This window comes from Gracilinanus agilis, chromosome 1 (assembly GCF_016433145.1).
Source record: "Gracilinanus agilis isolate LMUSP501 chromosome 1, AgileGrace, whole genome shotgun sequence".
Taxonomy (NCBI): domain Eukaryota; kingdom Metazoa; phylum Chordata; class Mammalia; order Didelphimorphia; family Didelphidae; genus Gracilinanus; species Gracilinanus agilis.
This window is the reverse complement of record NC_058130.1, coordinates 746,423,722-746,444,353: the sequence shown is the minus strand read 5'-3', so window position 1 is coordinate 746,444,353 and position 20,632 is coordinate 746,423,722. Positions and strand designations below refer to the sequence as shown.

The 20,632-nt window shown below is 37.2% G+C and overlaps 1 protein-coding gene across 1 annotated transcript in view; it reads right to left on the bottom strand.

The window, feature by feature from the left end:
- The window catches only part of LOC123232317 (transmembrane protein 132D-like), a 1,040,749-nt gene that overhangs the window by 222,670 nt on the left and 797,447 nt on the right, over window positions 1-20,632 (bottom strand). The window lies entirely within an intron of this gene.

The window sequence follows — 20,632 nt, the reverse complement described above, 5'->3', positions numbered from 1 at the left end:
AAGTTTTAGATTCACACGTTGAGGTTGTTGCTTTTCAGTAATTTCTCAGATATGTTCTACTCTTTATAACCCCATCTGGGGTTTGCTTGAAAAAGATACTGGAGTGGTTTACCATTTCCTAATCCAGTTCATTTTACAGATGGAGAAACTGAGGCAAATTGTGTTAAGTGACTAGCCTAGAGTCACATAGCTAGTAAATGTTTGCGGCCAGATTTGAACTCAGGAAAAACGTGTGTTTCTGACTCCAGGCCCAGCTCTCAATCCACTGCCTCATCTAGCTGTCTTCAGAGTCAGAAGACGAGGGTTCAGATTCTCTCTCTGATGCCAACTACTAAGGGCAGACCACTTAACCTTCTATCCCAAATCCCAATGAAAATCTCATTTTCTATAGGAAGCCTACCTTAACTCTTCTTAATTCTAGTGTTTTCTCTTTTAATTATTACCTAGTTATCCTATATGGTACTTACATTGAATATATTTGTTTGTGATGACTTCTCTCCCATTAGATTGTAAATTCCTTTGAGGGCAAATACTATTTTTTGCTTCTTTTCTTGGCACAGTGTCTGGCACATAGTAATTAGAAAATCTTGAACCCTTGGACTACATTCTCCAGAATTCCTTCATCTCCCAGCATCCCTTTCCTCTTTTGTCCCCAAGTTATATAGTTGTGGGTAACCCTGCCTTCTCCCTCTCTTCTCCCTTGTGTGCAGTCAGGGAAGTGGATTTTTTTTTCTTTACTGAGGTTTGCAGTTTTTCCTTTTGCTTCAAGTTATAAATAAACTTTATAAAATTATAAATCTTGGAGTATTTGGATATTAAATTTTTAATCTCATAGCACCTAACAAATATTGATTAATTGATTGATTGATTGACTAGATGGCCTCTGTGATTCCTTCTAACTCTATGATCCTGAAATGCAGAGAGAAATCAACAGGGAGAGGGGATTAATCTACATAATGCCCCCAACCATGGAAATGTAAAGATTACTAAAAGGAAGTCAAACTCTGAGGAACTGAAAAACTAATGAAAGTCCTTGAGAACAAATGAAATATGTCTCTCTCCTCCCAGCAGAGAGTTGGGAAACTAAGACAGTATATTCTGTAGGTTGTCAGACTGTATCTGCAATGAAAGTTTTTGCTTAATTTTTCTTTGTCACAAGAGAGGGTTCAATCTGCTAGATGGAAAGAGGAAGGTTTGAAATGACTGGGAGGGAAAAAATAAAAGGCATCCATAAAATCCATTCAAATAAAAATAAATCAATTTGACTGGAAAAGAAGGAGGAACAAAATGGAGGTCAGGAAGGTCAAGATTATTGTCTTCTTCCCATCTAGCACCATTTCTTCATTTAATATGTATAAGTGCAAGACAACTTTGAATGAACCACAAATTGAAAGAGGATTAGGGGATTTGATTTGTGATTAATTTACCAAGTAAAAGCAAAATATCCAGGAATCACCCAACTCCTACAAAAGTATTCTGATGCTGCCTAAGGAAGAAGAAAACTTCTGAGTGAACCAAAAGCCAATATGTTACTGGAAAAAAAGGAATTTAACATATGCATTCCATGCATCCCTTAAAAAGGACAAATACAAGCTGGCTTCAGGGCACTTTGCTATTGGCTTCTAATGATCCTGACCCAATAAATAAGCCTGTCAAAAGACCCCAGCATTGAGCTCTCTGTGGCCATCCATCACCTCATTATTGGCCACAGAGACTCTGCCTCTAGACATTTCCTGTTACAGAAGGCAGGGTGACAAATGGAAGCACTGGGTACAATATTGGGGCCCTGTGACAGTCTTATTTATTGGATAACAAAAAAAAATCCTGTTATGTGTTGGCAATGAAAAGATTTCTTCTCCCACAAGTTGGCCCTCTGGATATTCTCTGCTCAAATTCTACATTTATAAGAATTTTCATGGGTTATTTCCTGGAATTCTCCCAGGAGGTGAAACTCTCTATCAATTAGGAGCCATAGATAATAGGATCCAGGATCTAACCTGAAAGAAAAATTAGAAGTCATCTACTCCAGCTGAGATGGAGAGAAGTGACTTGCTCAAGGTGACATAGGTAATAAGGCTGAGCTGGGATTTTAACTCTGGTCCTCTGACTCTAAGTACAGTCCTTCTTTTCCTTCCATACTATGCTGACACTCAACAATTCTTTGCTTAATTCAAATATCTTGACTCCTTGAAAATATATATCCATGCATAGCTGTGTGACTGGCAAGTAACTGAGGCAACCTGTCTGCCTCAGTTTCCCCAACTGTAAAGTAGGGATAATAACAGCACTAACCTTAGAGGGTTATTGTGAGGAACAAATAAGACTTTATATATATATATATATATATATATATATATGTATGCATAAAATCTTATGAGATTAGATAGATATAATTATTAGATTAGATATATATCTATAATAACCCTGCCAGGTTGGTTTTATATATAAATTTAAAACCCTTACCTTCCATGTTAGAATCAATAATGTGTATTGGTTTTACAGCAGAAGAGCAGTAAGGGCTAGGTAATGGGGGTTAAGTGACTTGCCCAGGGTCACACAGCTAAGAAGTGTCTGTGGCCACAAAAGATAATATTTGTAAGGCATTTTGCAAACTCTAAAGCACTTCATAAATGCAATTATTATTGTTATTTTACAGCTGTTAACAAAATTATCTTTTCTGTTGCAAGCCTGTGACAGTATCCATGTAGGCTGCTCCCAGAGAATAGTTTTATTTCATAAATGTGATTGCAATTTTTCTATAACACTTCAGGGGCATTTAGAGTTTAAATGACTTTTTCCAGAAAAAGGCAGTATGTCTATCTCTATGTCTATCTCTATGTCTATCTCTATATCCATATCCATATCTATGAGAGGTAAGATTTGAATTTGTGCCATGTTTATCAAAAATTTTATTTATCCAAGTTGCTGCTTTCTATATAAAATAGGATTTTTTTTTCCTCTGGGTAAAGATGAAACGGTAACCACAAGAGATATTTGGGAAGTCTTCTTGTATAATAATTAAAGGCTGTAGTAGCTGGCCCCTTGGATCCATTAATATTCTCTGGTTCTATGATTCATACATATCAGACATCACGTCTGTGAGACAAGGGAGAACACTGAGCCTCACCTTTGATATGCTCTTATGGCCTCTCACTCTACCTTCTTCCACTGGGTCCTCTGAAAATCCTATTCTATTGTTAACAAACTACTCTTCCTTTGCAAAGTATTCCATCCTCTTGGAAATTACTTTGTCATATTTAATTTTCTACGTATAGGCTGTTTCCTTCTTGTAGCATGGAAATGTAGAGATGAAAATTAATATACAAATCTAAGTATCATATTTTATAAAGCTTTATTAATAATAAACTAACAAAAAAGCTAAAGTAAAATAGGCAATGAACTCAGCTGCACTTGTGAAGAAGAAAGGAAGAGAGAGGCGAAGCCTCAGAACTTACACAAAACGTGACCATCGACAAAGGGAAAAGCATTCTGGGTAATAAAGAAAGAAATTTTGGGTAATGTAATTCAAAGCACAAAATTATCTAACAATACAGAAGCTTTCTGGAGGCCATGGACTATGTCATATTTGTCTAAGATTTTCTAATGCCTCGCAGAGTGCCTACCTAGCAGGAGGTACTTCCTAAATAAATACAGTTTGACCTTATTTTACATGACCAATATAACCCAAGACCCTTTTGAGTCAAAGTTCAAAATTGTACACAATGGAGAACTCCATTATTTAATAAATATTTCTTATAGGAACGTACCTAGACACTTTATGCCTTTTCTTAGGCTTCTCAGAGCTACCAGCATCTAGTATTACTCTTGTACTTTGGGACCATTACTAAATGGCATCAGTAAAACAAAGGGAATCCCTGCTCTGACTTGGGCAGGACTTGTTACAAGAGAGAACTCTGGACAAAGACTGATGGGGGAGCTAATGTTTGGCATAAAACAATGTTCAGAAGTAGAATGAGCCTAATTGGGTGAACTGCTAAGAGACTTTAGGCAGCTTGGTTCAAAAAATGGCACTGACTTAGTGTATAATTATTTTTTTTAATTTTTAAATTTTATGTATTTTTCTGCTTTTATTTATTTACTTATTCAGTCATTTATTGATTGATTGATTGTCAATCACGTATGAATTCGCCTATGTTGAGTTTGTTGGAAGTGAGGTCCTACTGGCCTCAGTGATTTGGATTAGATTGGAATCTTGATTCTATCACAACCTACCTGTAAGTCTTGCATTCTCTCAGGTCTTGGATTCCTCATCTTAAAAATACAAAACCCGGACTGAATGATCTTTGAGATCTCTTCCAATTTTATATCTATTAATATGAACAGTTTGACTAGATTGTCTGGTTCAGGATAAAAACTTTTACAATCTGGACTTCTTCTTTCCTAGGAGGTTCCTTCCCTTATTGGCATTCAAAGCATCCTGGATGATTTGGTTCAAAATTCCTCTAAAGGAGGGCTTATTAATACAATGGGCAATGTATATGCTTTAATGAGATCATTTTCTGCCATTAGTGGGGGACCATAAAACATCAATATGAAATGGCAAATTATTTTCAATGATGGCTTTATGGGCTTAGCTTAGGAGGGATTGAACACAACTTCACTAATTACTTCTATGCTATCCTCATCTTTGATTTTTAATTAACTGTTTGAAATTTCTCATTTTTGATAGCATTTTTTCCTTCCTTTGAGCAAATTGTTAGGTTGTCTATTAAGATCTAAATGAAGGGGCAGCTGGGTGGCTCAGTAGATTGAGATCCAGGCTCAGAGGTGGAAGGTCCTGGGTTCAAATCTGGCCTCAGATACTTCCTAGCTGTGTGCTCCTGGGCAAGCCACTTGACCCCCATTGCTGAGCCCTTACCACTCTTCTGCCTTGGAACCAATACATAACATTGATTCTAAGATGGAAGGTAAAAGCTTAAAAAATATAAAAAAAGAAATAAAAGATCTAAATGACCATTAAGCATCAGAAAGATACTTTGGCCTTTGTTTCCAGGGAATGAGATAAACCCAAGGAAGGTCAAGGGCCCATGTTACATGATTCATATTTGCTTCTGTGGTTTTAGAGGAATGTACAAAAAGAGCAGAGAAGTAAGACAAACATTAAAAAGAAGACATGAGATTTAGAAAGACCATTTGAACAAGTTGGATTTGTTTGATGGAGAAAGCATGGTGAGGAGACAGGCTTGAACTGGGATTTGAGATACCCTGGGTTTAAATCCTCTGACACTTATTGAGTGAGTCACTTAATTTTGGGGCAAGTCATTTAGCATTCCTAAGTCCCAGTTTCCTTTTCTGTAGTATGAGGGTAAAAATAGCTGCAGGGCAAGAAGAAAATAGAGAAAGAATGGTAGCTTAAAAAATAATAGATTCAAGGGGAGGTTCCCATTTGAAGATTACCTGAAGGAACTGGAAATGTTTTGCCTAGGGAAGAGAAGAGAAGACAAGGTCATAGTATGATAATTGTCTTCAAAAATGTAAAAGACTTAATGAAATAGATTTGTTCTGTTGGCACCAGAGAGGAGAATTAGGAACAATAAACAATCTTATTTTATTTTTTAAGAGAATTACTAAATAGTAGATGAGAAGAATATTTCGAATATAATTTACTTTGATTTTTATCAAAACTTTTGTTAAAGTATTGATTATTAATCTTATGGAGATGATGGAATTATGGATTATACAATAATATAATCAAATAGAATTAAAACTCTCTGAATAGTCAGACTCAAAGTTATTAATATTTTTACATTAATGTGGTAGAAGGTCTCCAGTAGAGAACCTCAGAGACTCTATTTTTGGCCTTGTGCTGTTTAACATCTTTATCAGTGGTGAGCATAGATGGTGCAGCCAACAGATTTGCAGGACCCAAAGCTCAGAAAATGAATGACAGATTGAAAGGCAGTAGCACTGAGGTCAATCAAATAAGACTAAATCCAATGAGGATAAATTCCAAGACATACTTGGGTATAAAAAGTCAACTTCCCAAATATAAGCTGGAGGAGGCATGGATAGATAAACAGCAGTTGTTCTGAAAATGCTTTGACTGTTTCTCTTGACTGTGAACTCAATATGAGTGACCATTGTGATATGACAGCCAAGAAAAGGTAATGCAATCTTGAGCTGCATTAAGAAGGGGCATGCCTTTTGGGAATAAAGAGATGATAATTCTAGTGTAGGTCACCCTCATTTGAGCTCATCTGGTTTTCTAGATTTAGTCTGGCACCACAGATTGAGATGGACATTGATAACTTGAAGATTGTCTGGAGGATTTCAGTAAGGATGATGGAGGGCCTAGAATTCATGTCATCTGAACATCAATCAGATGAAGTTTAGAGGGTGTTTATCTTGGACAAGAGAAGACTTGAGGGACAAGGCATGATAATTGTGTTCAAGTATTTGAAGGATTGAAGGATTGTCAGTAGAGGAGGGATTAGAACCATTCTGTTTGAGTACCAGAAGGCAGACCTATGTGTAGTGGTTGCAAAGAAGAAAATTAAGGCTTTAGATAAGAAAAAGATAATTCTAGCAACTGATATTAGACCAAAGTGGTTTGAGTTGCCTAAGGAGGTGGTGAGTTCCTTCTCCTTGGGAATCTTCAAGCAGAGATTATAGAAGCATTTACTGGATTTATTATGCTGGGGATTCCTACAGTATATCAGTTGGATTAAATTGCCATTTGGGTCCATTCCAATTCTCACATCATGTGACTGAGCAATGGGTGAAAATTTCAAAAGAGCTAAATTGAAGGTTGATGTCAGGATGAAATTCTCTAAGAAACGCCCCCATAGTGGAATGACCTGCCATAGAATGAAGCTTTTATAATCCCCCTCTTTGGACATATTTATTTTTTCTTCTTTCAAGATTTTATTTAACCAATAAAATCTAAAAAAAATTTTAACATTAGTTTTCCAAAATTTTGAGTTCCAAATTCCGTCTCCTTCTCCCTCTATCCCTTCCCTTCACACTTCCTGAGATGGTAATTTGATATAGGATCTATCTATCTATCTATCTATCTATTTGATATTCAAAACATTTTTCCTTATTAGTCATGTTACAAAAGATGCATTTAAAAATTAAGAAAATAAGGGGGAAAACAGAATATGCTTTAATCTGCATTCAGACTCCACCAGTTCTTTCTCTGGAGCTAGAGAGTATTTTTTGTTATAAATAATTTTTTGTTATAAATCCTTCAGACCTGTCTTAGATCATTGTATTGCTGAGAATAGCTTAATCATTCACAGTTGACCATCATGCAACATTTCTCTTACTCTGTACAATATTCTCCTGGTTCTGCTTACTTCATTTTGCATCAGTTCATATAAGTCTTTCCAGGTTTTTCTGAAATCACTTTACTTGTCATTTTTTTATGGCACAATAGTATTCCATCACAATCAAATAACAAAATATGTTCAGCTATTCCCCAATTGGTGGATATCTCCTCAATTTCCAATTCTTTGCCATCACAAAAAAGAGCAGCTATTAATATTTTTGTAAAAATACGTCCTTTAACATTAAAAAAATCTCTTTGGGATACAGACTTTGTACTGATATTGCTAGATTAAAGGGTATGCACAGTCTTTTAGCCCTTTGGGCATAGGTCATTGGATATCTTTATGCAAAGTCTGGGCAACCATTTGTTGGATGGATTAAATGTTGAATTCTCTGTTTGGTTTCCAAAGTCTTTCATAATCCTACCCTTTTCTACTTTTCCAGTCTTCTTATGACTTACAGGATCCCTTCCCAACCCTGACCCCATCAGTTCTTCTGTGATCCTGTGACATCGGTTTCCTTGATGTTCCACATACACACAATACTCTATTGCTTGTCTTTGAGCATTTTCTTTTAAAAACTTATGGAAACCCTTACATTCTGACTAAGAATCTTTACTAAGTATTGGTTCCAAGGCAGAAGAGCAGTAAGGGCTCAGCAATGGGGATTAAGTGACTTGTCCAGGGTTATACAGCTAGGAAATGTCTAAGGTCACATTTGGACTCATGTCCTACCATCTCCAGACCTGGATTTCTGTTCACTAAGCCACCTAGCTGCCTTGACTCCAAGCATTTTCACTGGCTGTCCCCCATACCTGGAACCCTCTCCCATCTCATGTCCACTGCTAGCTTCCCTTGCTTCCTTTACATCCAACCTAGGGTTCCACCTTCTGCAAGAAGCCTTTCCTAATACACACACGCATGCCCATACACACCAATATACACATCTAACCATAGACATAGATAGAGATATAGACATGGCTGATGTGGTAATTTGTTTTGCTTGACTATACATGTTTGTAATGGGTTTTGTTTGTCTTGATTTCTCAGTAGGGAAAAGGAAAGAAGAGGAAGACAGGAGGGAGAGGATGTGGAATGAATATAAAATAAAATTGAATTTTAAAATAAAATGAGTGCCTTAGTAAAAAAAGAAGTCTTTCCCATACCCCTTATTGCTAATTTTCTGTCTTCTGATTTTCTCCAATTTATTCCATATATATCTTCTTCGAACAGATATTTCATGTTGTCTCCCCCATTAAAACTATACGTTGTATGAGAACAGAACTGTTTTTTGCTCTGTTTCCACTTTTTTTGTATTTCCAGCATTTAGTGCAATCATCAGCACATAGTAAGGGCTTAATGAATGTTAGTTGACCAACTGTTAAAATGGGACTATACTTTTATTTTGGATTTCATGAGATGGCCTCTGGGATCCCATTAAACTCTAGAATTCTGTGGTTCTGTGACTCTTTTCAAGATAGATACTGGAAGCATACTCTTTAGCTTGCTAGTCAACATTTTAGATCAAATGATGTAACTAGAAGGAACCTTAGAACCATCTAGTTAAATTTCCACAGCTGAGGAATTTCAGTTTCAGATAGAAGGGAAGTGATTTGTCTAAAATAAAAGGCATAATAGGTGGGAGTATTGTGTTTTGAATTCTGGTCCTTTGCCTCTAAATTCTATATTCTCTTCTAGCCTTTCCCCTCATCATACCATGCCTGGAATACTCTTTTCAGTTCTGCATACTGAGCAAAAATCACTGGACCAACTGGGTACCATTCAGAGAGGGGCAACAAGGATGATGAAGGAAATTGGAAATTGTGGAATATAAGAAAGAGCTGAAGGAACTGGAGATATTTAGCCTAAACTATTAAGGAAGGGGAGGATAATGGTCTACCATTGAGACATGAATAAATAATAATAATAATAATAATAATAATATGTATATAGCACTTAAAGGTTAAAAAAGTACTTTATATATACTATCATAGTTGAACCTCACAATAGCCCAGTGAAGTATGTGCTATTATTATCCCCATTTTATAGGTAAGGCACATGAGTCTGAAAAAGGGATTGTATCCTCTGTATATAGTATGTATGGGCAGCTAGGTGACACAATGGATAGAATGTTGGGCCCAAAGTCTGGAAGACACATCTTCATGAGTTCAAATCTGAATTAGCTGGATGACCCTGGGCAAGTCACTACATCCCTTTTGCCTCAGTTTCTTCATCTGTACAATCAGATGGAGAAGAAAATGGCAAATCACTCCAGTATCTTTGCCAAGGAAACCCCAAATGGGATCACAAAGAGATGGATAGGACTGAAAAATTACTCTGTAACAGGCTATTTATAAATTCTTATTGAATAAATGAATAACTAGTTCTGTTTGTCCCTATAAAGAAGAAATGGTTAGAAATCACAGAGACAGACTTCAACTTAATGAAAAGAAAATGTAAAAATTAGAGCTCTCGCCAGGAAAAGGTTTGTCTTGCAAGGTAGTTAAGTTTTCTGTAATTCACTGGGAAGGCCACTCAGGAAAAGAAGAGATTCTTGTCAAGGTATGCAGTAGATCAGCTGACCTCTGAGGTACTTTTCATTGCTGAGCTTCTGTGATTTTATGACTGTCAGCAATAGACTCAGTGTAGAAGATGACAGAGACAGAGAGAGGCAGGGGGAGAGGGAGATAATGAGATAATGAGGGGAAAAGAGAGGGAGAGAGGGAGAGAGAGAGAGAGAGAGAGTAGGAAAGAAGACAAAGACAGAGAGGGGGAAGGAAGAGAGAGAGAGAGGGAGTAAGGGAGGAATAGAGGAGGTAAAGAAGAGAAAGAGAGAAGGAGAGAGAAGAAGGAGAAGAAAGAGGAGGAAGAAGAAGGAAGGAAGGGATGGAGAAAGGAATGGAGAGAAGGAGGAAGGGAGGGAGAGAGAAAGAGAGAAAAGGAGAAAGAGAGGGAGGGAGGAGATAATAGATGGTTTGATGGTTCAAGGTCAAAGAGGAAACAACAAGGGGTGAGATTGATCAGTCACCATCATTCCATGTCCTCCATAGCATGAAACACAGATTATTTGCCAAATAAGTTAACTAGAAATATGCTAGTGATTTTAATTTACTGGACTGTTCCAGTTTTTAATAGACACACATTCTTTTCCCTTAGTTAATAGTATTCTCTCTCTCATCTTCAAATTATCATGGGGATTCTTCACATGTGATATTTCTTCTCCCACCTTCCTGCATTTATGCTGACTATCCCACTTGCCTGGAATGCTGTCCCTCTTCATCTCTGACTTCCTTTAAGATTTGGATAAATCTCACCTTATGCAGAAGGCCTTTTCAGGTGCTCCCCTGCTCGCCCCAACCCCATCCAGTCCAGTTCCTCTGAGATTATACCTTGTAATTTACACTGTCCACAATTCATATGAACATATTTATTTGTATATTGTCTCCCCCATTATTCTTGTCTGTCTTTGGATCCTCAACACTTCCTGTGTCTGGCAGTTAAATGCTAAAAAATGTTTGAAGACTGGCTGACTGTTTCCATAGTGCATCTCTCTAATAAAATGTAAGCTTCAAGAGCAGGAACTCTTTTTTTCTCATTTAAGAAAATTCTTAGTACCTAGCACAGCAGGTCAGCTAAGTGAGGCAATGGGTAGAGTACTGTGACTAGAGTCAAGAAGACTTTGATTAAAACCTGGCCCCAGATATGTATTAGCTGTGTGACCCTAGGCTAAGTCACTTAATTTTATTTGCCTCAGTTTCCTCATTTGTCAAATGAGCTAGAGAAGGAAATGGTAAAACCATGGCAGAATCTCTGCCAAGAACACCCTAAATGGGGTCACAAAGAGTCAGACATGACTGATGACTGATCTGAACCTAGCCCAGCCTCCAACACAGAGATGCTTATTGGATTGGATTGGAAGGTACGGTTATGTTCATTCAATTAATTTTATATTTTCATTAATATTTAAGGATTGTTGCTAAATGTCCTAAAACTTGGAGCACATCAATCTTCTAAGAAGTGAAAAAAAATCCATTGCACAGAAGGCAATGGAGAGGAATGTGTGAGTGTAAGTCAGCTACAATAATGGACCACAAAAAAGAACCAAAACCCCAAAATTAGGAATAAAAGATAATATTGGGAAATGTGACGGAAGAGAAGATAGTCTGATCACAAATACTCCACTGGTCCCCTGGCAATGATAGGAGAAACTGAGAAAGGGCTGCAGCATGGTAGGTAGGCCCTCTTTAATGAACTTAGGAGAGAACATGGTCAAGAGTGGCAGAGACCAGCAGAGGGTAGGGGGGGTGGCATTTCTTGAAAGCAACTTTCACAATCCTATTTGAATATTTCAGTATCAGGGTGTGAAACTGTGCAAAGTGTAATGTTGATTTTTAAAAAGAGGACAAGTTTGGTTTAAACAGAATTCTTAAAAGGTTTTTAAAAACACACCATATCTATTTAAAAATAATGGTATTAGCTAATTGCTTCATTTCATGTGAGAGGCTACAAGTTGGGGGCCATTAGGTGGGAAATGCATTTCCTGCTATCAATTTTTATTTCACCAACTCTTTCGCCCTCCTCTTTTTGGTACCAATATTGAGTTTTCTGAATTTCAGTACTCAAAGCATGAATGGGCATGTCTTGTGTTTGCAGCTGGCAGGTGTCAGAACAGATTTAGAAAGCATAGCATTTCTAAAAGTCTAGACAAAATGTCCAAGGCCTCCTCCTCCCCAGGCTTTTGAAATTCTCAACCCGAGATGCCCTATCAATATGGGAAAAATGTAACTAAAAGAGGTCATTTTCCAGAGCGGGCCTTCAAATTAGATTTTCTAGCATTTCAATGACCACAAAACAAACTTCCCAACTTCATCTCACACAGAATTACTCTGTATGTGTGGAAATTGTGGTTTCTTGTTCTGTTCTCCTGAAGACAGGATATTATGCATGTAAATTGACCAAATAAAAACTCACAAGAAGATGGGAGAAAATGTCAGATGGACATAATTTTGGGGAAAAAAATCACTGTATTAGTAAAAAAAAAAGCCTGCCAAAAGCAAGAATAGCCAAGAGAGAATACTAGGTTGAAAAATGAGGGTTTTGGACTACCGAATCACTGCATATGATCTATCTATCCATGTTAACACTAGGTGGATGTATCTACTCATCCACAAAACTGATGCCCAGAATGAAAAGTTGAATATTAATCCATAAGTTTAATAGATAAGGTATGACCATTTCATTACTCTTGTTCACCTGGGCACTCAAGAACAAATATAGGTCCATCCAACATGTTGAGAGTCATCTTGCTATTTTCTTGTATTGTAAGAATACATTGCAATGGAGCCTACTAGCCATCAGTGATCATTTTTTCCTCATTACAAATTATAGTTAAAATGTCAAAATTGAGATTATTCAGTTTTTTGAATAATATTCTTTGACTACTTATTCATTTGTAATTGAGTAAGGTTTTCCCATTTAGAGTAGATCAGCAGTTAATTTGTTTATAGCCTGAAAACTTTTCATTCCTAGCATGTCCTGCCCTACTTGTACCCACCCCAAACTTTTTACCACTCCAACATGGTCACTGAAGAATTAGAAGCAGTCTGCAGACGTCTAAGAGTAATTTTCTTTTCTGATGTCTCATGGGTCACTATGACCAAAGAATTTTTCACTAGGTGTCCAGCCCTCAGATTATTGACTCTCATTAAGCCTCAAGTCCACTAAACAAAAATAACAAAAGAAACCCCATCTTTTTCAGATGATATACTATCTAGCTATGCCTCCCTGTTCTTGTGCTTACAAAGCTGATTTCTTAAACACCTATGTAAGACTATAATATCTCTATTAAAATTTTATTTTATTAAATTCAATCCAATAAAAAAAGGACAAATGGGAAAATAGGTAGATTTTAACATTCTTGGATTAAGCTTGTCTTTCTTGAGTTTCAGAATTTCAATGCTAAAAGGAACTTCAGAGTTGATCTTTCTCAAATCAAAACTGAATTGAAATCTCTCTTAGAACATCTCTGGCATGTGGTTGTCCAGCCTCTATTTATATACTTTCAATAAGCCAGAACCTACTCCTTCCCAAAGTAGTCGATTTCATTTTGGGACAGTTATAGTTTTTAGGATATTTACCCCCCATATATCAGATATCTCTGCAACTTCCATCCAGCGAACCTAGTTTTGCTTCTTGAGAGCAAGCAGAACAAGCTGAATTCTTCCATGTGGCAATTTTTCAGTTTCTTGAAGACAACTATGCCCCATTTCCCCACCTAAGTGTTCTGCCTCTTTGTAATTTCTGCCAGTCTCTCTTAGTACTAAATTGAATTAGTTTTTTTTTTTTTTTTGCAAATGAGAGTGTTATGGGAGCAGGACATATTTTAGGGGTAGGAGAATGTGTTATTCATGGTTTAACTATAAAAGAATCAATCTTTTTGGTCAAACACATGAGAAAGTAGGCAAAGTACTTTGCTGACAAACTCCTCTGGAACTTTATTATGGTATTGAGATTACTTGGGGACATCACAAAGACTATTCTGACACGGCACAGATTCTAGAAGGTTCTACCATGATGAAAACTTCCTGCATAATGGCCCAGCAATGAACTGTATTTTTTTTTATTTTGAAGATGAGTCTAGTTGAATTTAGAAGGTCTTCATTAGCAGGTTGATCACAGGATCAAGAATATTCCATACTGGGGAAGTCAGGGGGTGAAGGGGAAAGTAAGAGTATGAATCATGTAACCATGTTATCTTTTCTAAAAAATAAAAATTATTAAATGAAAAAAATCTGTATTAAAGGTTGCTTTATTAAAGGTAATAAAAAAAGAATATTTCAGACTGAGCAGCTAACCATTTACTTGATGGTTGGAAGCAATGAAGAATGTGTCTACATTGTTAAAATTACAGATATTTAAAGTATTGAAGCATTAGAACCAATAATCAGAGAATCTTAGAAACGGAAGAGACATAGGAGGTAACTCAACATAACCTCTAATTCTATGTGGGAATTTCAGTTCAACCCAATCCAAAAAGCATCAATAAATTTGCCTTCACAAATGATGGATCCCTCCAAAAGAATGTAAGCTCTCTAAGGGCAAAGACTGTTTCATAGTTTCATTTTTGTCTTTGAATCCCTTTTTACCTCAGATAGTATTCTGCATATAATATAGGCATTTAATGAATGTTTGCTGCATGAATCAATATTAGGAACTGTGTGAGGTTCTGGGGGATCAGAGACAACCCACTGACCCAAAGTCTCTCAAGTATATAATCCCTTCAAATAGTTTACTTTTGACTGGAAGGATATGACATTTGCAATTATTAGTATATTAAGATAACTTGATGATGGAGAAACACTAATAACTAGGGGGATATGGAAAATTCTTATGACTTGTGAACATGTAGATAATACTTAAATAATTCCAGAAATGGGAAATGTTTTGGTCTAGTCCGTCTATTGGATCACTCACATTGTTAGGTGTTTCTTCCTATAAATCCATCATTTGGCTCTAGTTCTGTGCTTTGGGTCTAAGTAAAACAAATCTAACTCTTTTTTGCCTTATCTCAGAATGAAGGAAGGATAACTTTAATGTGTGGGGATGCAGAACAGGAAAGGGGACGACAAAGTCATAGATTAAAGACAGAATGGAATTTAAAGGACATTTATTTATCATGTTTGTTTATAGATGGGGAAACTGAGGCCTATGAAGATGAAATGCCTTGCCCTGGTATCAAATAGCAGAGTTGGGATTTGAATCTAAGGCTCCCTGATTGCAAATCTAATGCTTTTCTCAACAACATAAAAGTGACCTTCAGGTTTCTACTTCCCAGCTCTTTTGAACAGGCATTGCTGCCTCAGTTTTACAGAACTTTCAGAAAAATCCTGAGAAATTAGAATTCATGCCACTCTCATGGTGGCCGAAGAAAGCTGGACCTCTCATTCAGGTAAACTCTCCTTTAGCCAAGTCTGTGCTTTTGTCCTGGTCTCCCCCATTTTTGTATGCAGATTGGGTTATTCAGCTCTCTTTTGTTCTGTCATGTTTTGTGCTGGCTTTTCTTTCTCAAATGATTTATCATCCGAGATTGTGTTTGAAAGGTAAGCACAGGCAAGAATGAGTTCATTATCAACCTAAGACAAGTCAGGGGCTAGAGGAACCATCAACTCCTGATTCTGACCTGGTTTCCATAGAAACACGAGGAATAGAGGGCACTGCTGAGGCTTGACCTTCGGAGACTTTGGAATCAAAGATGGCCATTGGAAAATTACAGTGCCACACTTGACTCGGGAGCTCACAATAATCGTAAAGCCTGTGGGAGGGGTGTAATTTGAAAATAGAACACTGGTATATCTTCCAAACTCCAGAAAACAACTCCAACTTCTCTTGGTCCACAGCATTCACATTCATTTTGATTCTAGGCAATACTCCCTCATGTTTATAGCAAAACATAGTGACAAATCTTGCTGGGTGCAGTTAGGGGGCTCAGTGGATTGAGAGCCTGACCTAAAGATGGGAGGTCCTGGATTCCAATCTAGCCTCACTACCAATAAAGAGATTCTAAGAGGGAATATAAGGGTTTAAAGAAAAAAAAAAGTCCTGCCTTTGGGCTCTCGAAGATTGTCCCCCAAATACGATTCTTTGACATTTCAGTGGTTTTGTAAGCTTCTCAATCTAGGTGTTTACTCTAACAGTGGAGATTGAAACCCATTTGTGTCTCCTTATTCTGCCTTCCTCTTAACTCTCTCAATGTGGTTTAGTTCTAGAAAGAAAGCTGGATAGGGGTTTGAGTTTCCTCTCGAATATATACAAGCTGTGTGATCCCAACCAGTCCACTGACCATCTCTCTGCCTCTGTTTTCTCCTATGTAAAATGAAGAGATTGGAAGTGGTTACCTCCAAGATCCCTTTTAGTCCCAAATCTATGATCCTATGCTTTTCTGAGCCATTTTAGTTATGTCTTGCTTTTCATGACCTCCTTTGAGATTTCCTTGGCAAAGATACTGGAGTGGTTGGCCATTTCCTTCTATAGCTCATTTTATACATGAGGAAACTGAGGAAACAGGGTTCGGTGACTTGTCAACTACTTAAGTGTCTGAGGTCAGATTTGAACTTGGGAAGATGATTCTTCCTGACTCCAAGCCTGGTGCACTGCATACCACGCTGCCTAGCTGCCCTATTGATTAGTCATGCCAAACTCTTTGTGACTAACATGGATAACATCAATTAATCAAAAAACACATATGAAGTTAGACTCCTCTTTCTGAATTTGAATTCAGCCACAGACATTTACTAGCTGTATGATCCTGGTTGAGTCACTGAACCCTGTTTGACTCAGTTTCCTCATCTGTCTCAATGAGCTGGAGAAGGAAATGGCAAATCACTTCAGTATCTCTGCCATGGAAACCCAAGATGGGATCATGGAGAGTTGGACACAACAACAACAACAACGATAAAGGCACATTGACATGATTTCATGAGCTGAGTACAAATCTTAACCCTATTATTTATTGTGACTTGAGTCTGGTTATTTAAAATTCATGAGTTTCTGGTCTGTCTCTATAAAATGAGGCTGGGGAGTATGTGGACTTAGTAGCTTCTAATGTCTCCATTAACTCTAAAATTCTGATTGCAGAGGGTCCAATATGGGGGAGAGGGCAAATCTTCTGTTAGGTCTCTTCTTTGGGTACTAATGCCCATTTGAGTCCATTGGTAATCCCTCAATATCCCTGCTGGACCAATCTCCCTCTTTTTTTTGGTCAAACCAAACTCCAAATAATGAATGCATTGAATTTCTAGTAGCTTTGTCCATGTTTTCTTCATCAAGCAAACAGACTTGACATATATCTCAGTTAAGTTCCATTTTTTTTTTCATCTAGCTACACAAGCAGGCTGTCAAAAATGATCTAATAAAAAAGTGTGTGGAAGCTTTACTAAAAAGCCAGGACTTTCACCCCAACTTGGTCCAACATCAAAATATTAGCACCACTTAGGAACTCATCAGTGATAATTATAATCCTCAACAGCATTTCCCATGCAGGGCTTTTTTCCCCCATTCCCTTTTTGGGTTAGGTGTTTGAATGAATATCTTGCCATCACTTCTGGGGGTTTCATGTTCTGATCTACAGCAATTCATTTTAGATCTATGACTGTTTGTCATGGCAGCTGCTTTCAAGCTCTCTCAGAAGGGAGAATTGCTGCTGTTATCTAATGTAGTTGAACAAAGAAATAAGGAAAAAGAAGAAAAACAGGAAAAAATGTAGGAGCTTGCTCACAGTACCTTTCTCCCAAAGCAGTAGTTTTTAAATAGCTGTTTGTGAAACACAGATAAAGAGAGCAAGCCACGAATTGTCTGGGTTTGAGTTATTCTGACGGTAGAAAACGCCAGAGACCAGCTGCTTTCCAAAACTTGTGTGTGTGTGTGTGTGTGTGTGTGTGTGTGTGTGTGTGTGTGTATGTGTACACATGTAAGTGGGATAGGGCCACCAGGTGGTCCCAGTTAATAGGATGCCAGTCCTGAAATCAGAAAGACTCATATTTCTGAGTTCAAATCCAGCCCTAGACACTTACTGAACAAGTTACTTAATCCTGCTGGTCTCAGTTTTTTCATCCATAAAATGATCTGGAGAAGGAAATGGAAAACTATTCTAGTATGTCTGCCAAGAAGACCCTAAATGAAGTCAGGAAGAATCAGATATGACTAAAATGACTGAACAACAACATGGATTATTCAGTAGGTTTCCATCAAGGATGTTCCCCATTTTTCTCAGGAAAAAGAAAGAACAGGACAAAATCATCCTAGGAAACACTTTGTTTGTGGGTGTGGTTCTGCCACGTAGGAAGACCTTGTTTAGATGCTCTTTCCCTAGCAATGTAGGGAACACTTTACACTGAAAGCCAAAACTGTAGAAGGGCAGGAGAGCAGAAGAAAAATCATGGGCTCACATGCAAATTTTGAGCTAGAGACATTCATTCCCTAGGATGACAGGATGGACAGTCTCATCACTGTGTTCATTGTATACTACTTTCTAATAGGGATTACTTATGGAATTCTCATTTGAAAGTCCATAAGCTTAGAGCATTGCTATCCAATGGACTCCAGAAAAATTGGTATTTTAAAAGAAAACACTTTAGAAAGTGACATTGTTAAGATCACTTACATAACACCTAGGTTCTAAATTCAAGAGGCATAACTCTTCCAATCAGCTAAATCTGTCATGAAGCCAGTTCATTGTACCCACTCCATATTAATCATTGATCAAAGATCTCCATGTTCTGTTACCAGATTATTTTCCTTTTCCTTAACAAAAATAATTAGTTAGTAACTTGTTTTCATATCACCTTCCGTTCTAATGTACACTTCCTCTCTCTCCTCTGCCCAATGAGGCATTGCTTCTGATAAAGAATTTTAAAAGAAAGAAATAAAATCATTTCAGCAAAACCAACTAATATATCATCTGTTTTTCTAACATCATCTGTAGTTTTTCATAGCCATAGTTCTTCCTCATTTCTTCCAAGAAGAGGAAGAAGCCATGCATTCCCCCAACTCTTTTCCGGGGCCAAACAGAGTCACGGCAATTACATAGCATTCAGTTTTGTATTTCTTCTGTTTTCCATTTACATTGCTAGTTGCAGTGTATATCATTTTTCTGATTTCACTGGGCATCAATTCATCTAAGTCTGCCCATTCTCCTGTGAATTCTTCGGTATTTATCATTTCTTAGAGCACAGTTCTATTATATTCCTATGCCATAATTTATAGAATGATTGCTCAGATGATGGGAAACTACTTTGCTTCCAATTCTTTGCTATTCTAGAAAATACTGACTATCTGAGTATAAATGGGATAAGATCATTCTGTCTGTCTTTGACCCACTTGCGACACATACTCCATAGGATCTATGTATTAAGTGATCTGGACATGTTAATGACTTTTGCAGAATAATTCTAAATCGCTTTCCAGAATGGTTGGGTTAATTGACAATCCCACCAAGAAAGAAAGAATGAGTTAATCTGTCTGCTTTCTACAATTCTCCATCTTTCTAGAATATTTCCCCAACATTCTCCAGTGTTCCAGACAAATTAGCCTACCTACTGTGACAAGGTATGATATTCTATCTGCCATCCCAGGTATACACTTGTATTTCACATAATTATTTCCTACTTACAGGCATGATTTATGTCTATAATATGTATATACATGTATACATGTATACAGATATGCATGTACATATACATTTCATACCTATAGTGTCTAAATAGAAAGTAGACAGAAAAAGAAGACTTTTGTATCTTTTGAACTACATCCCAAGAATTCCTTTTAGTAGTTCCCAGAATTCCTTTTTGTCTCTACCATATTGTGTGGTCATGTATTATATATAATTCTGGAGGTCCTCCCACTCTTTGTCTCTTCTCTCAAGTCCAGGGCTGGGTTAGCTAGCTTTTTACTTTAGTTATGATTAATAAACTTTATAAAATTTAATAGTTATTGTATATTAATTTTAATTTTTATAATCTAAATCCTCCCTTTGGTCCTTGCTACCTAGGTGACCTTGGGAAAGTCTCTTAACTTCCTTGTGCCTCAGTTTCCTCATCTCAGGAAGGTGATTGTGCTGTATAGACTCTGAGATCCCTTCTAATTCTGAAATTCCAAAACTTCTAAGCCCCATCTCAAATGAGAAACCCATTTACATACACATTGTCTGTTCTCCACCAAAACATTCTGCTGTCTTTATATGCTAAAACAAAGAAAATCCCTCATAACAAAGGATGCCACCTCTCTTAGTCTCCTTTATCATAGGGTGACAAATGCTATGATATCTCACCTAGTTATTGTGAGGAAAGTCTGAGAGAAATAAAAGCTATTAATATGACTGTTTCTCATTTTATGGGGCTCAGGCAGAAATGATGCTGGAACAAACGACTATTTTGCTTTATTTGTTTATGTTCTCTGAACTTATGAACAAGTGAATTAAAATGATTGTCTTGTGTTAGTGGATAAAAACAAAGGAAGGTGAGCTCATTCTCTGGGTGCTCGCTGACAGGATCCTTGCTTCAACTGCAGACAGGATGATGGGGATTAGATGCATTCCCTCATGGCTTTGACCTTCCTAGTCAGGCCTCCATGTTTTGAAAGCATCTTTTGAAAGTTCCATGAAGCTTGGAGATAACAAACTCTAGGATGGCAGCATCCATTAAAAACATTGTTCTTGAGTTTTTTAGGAATTATTGTTATGTCCAAGATATTGTGGGAGATGGTTTGATCTGTGATAATAGTCTGATTCTAGTGCAATTTTTTGGTTGAGTTCTCTAGGGTATTTTGAGGTCTGTATTTTTTAGCAGGAG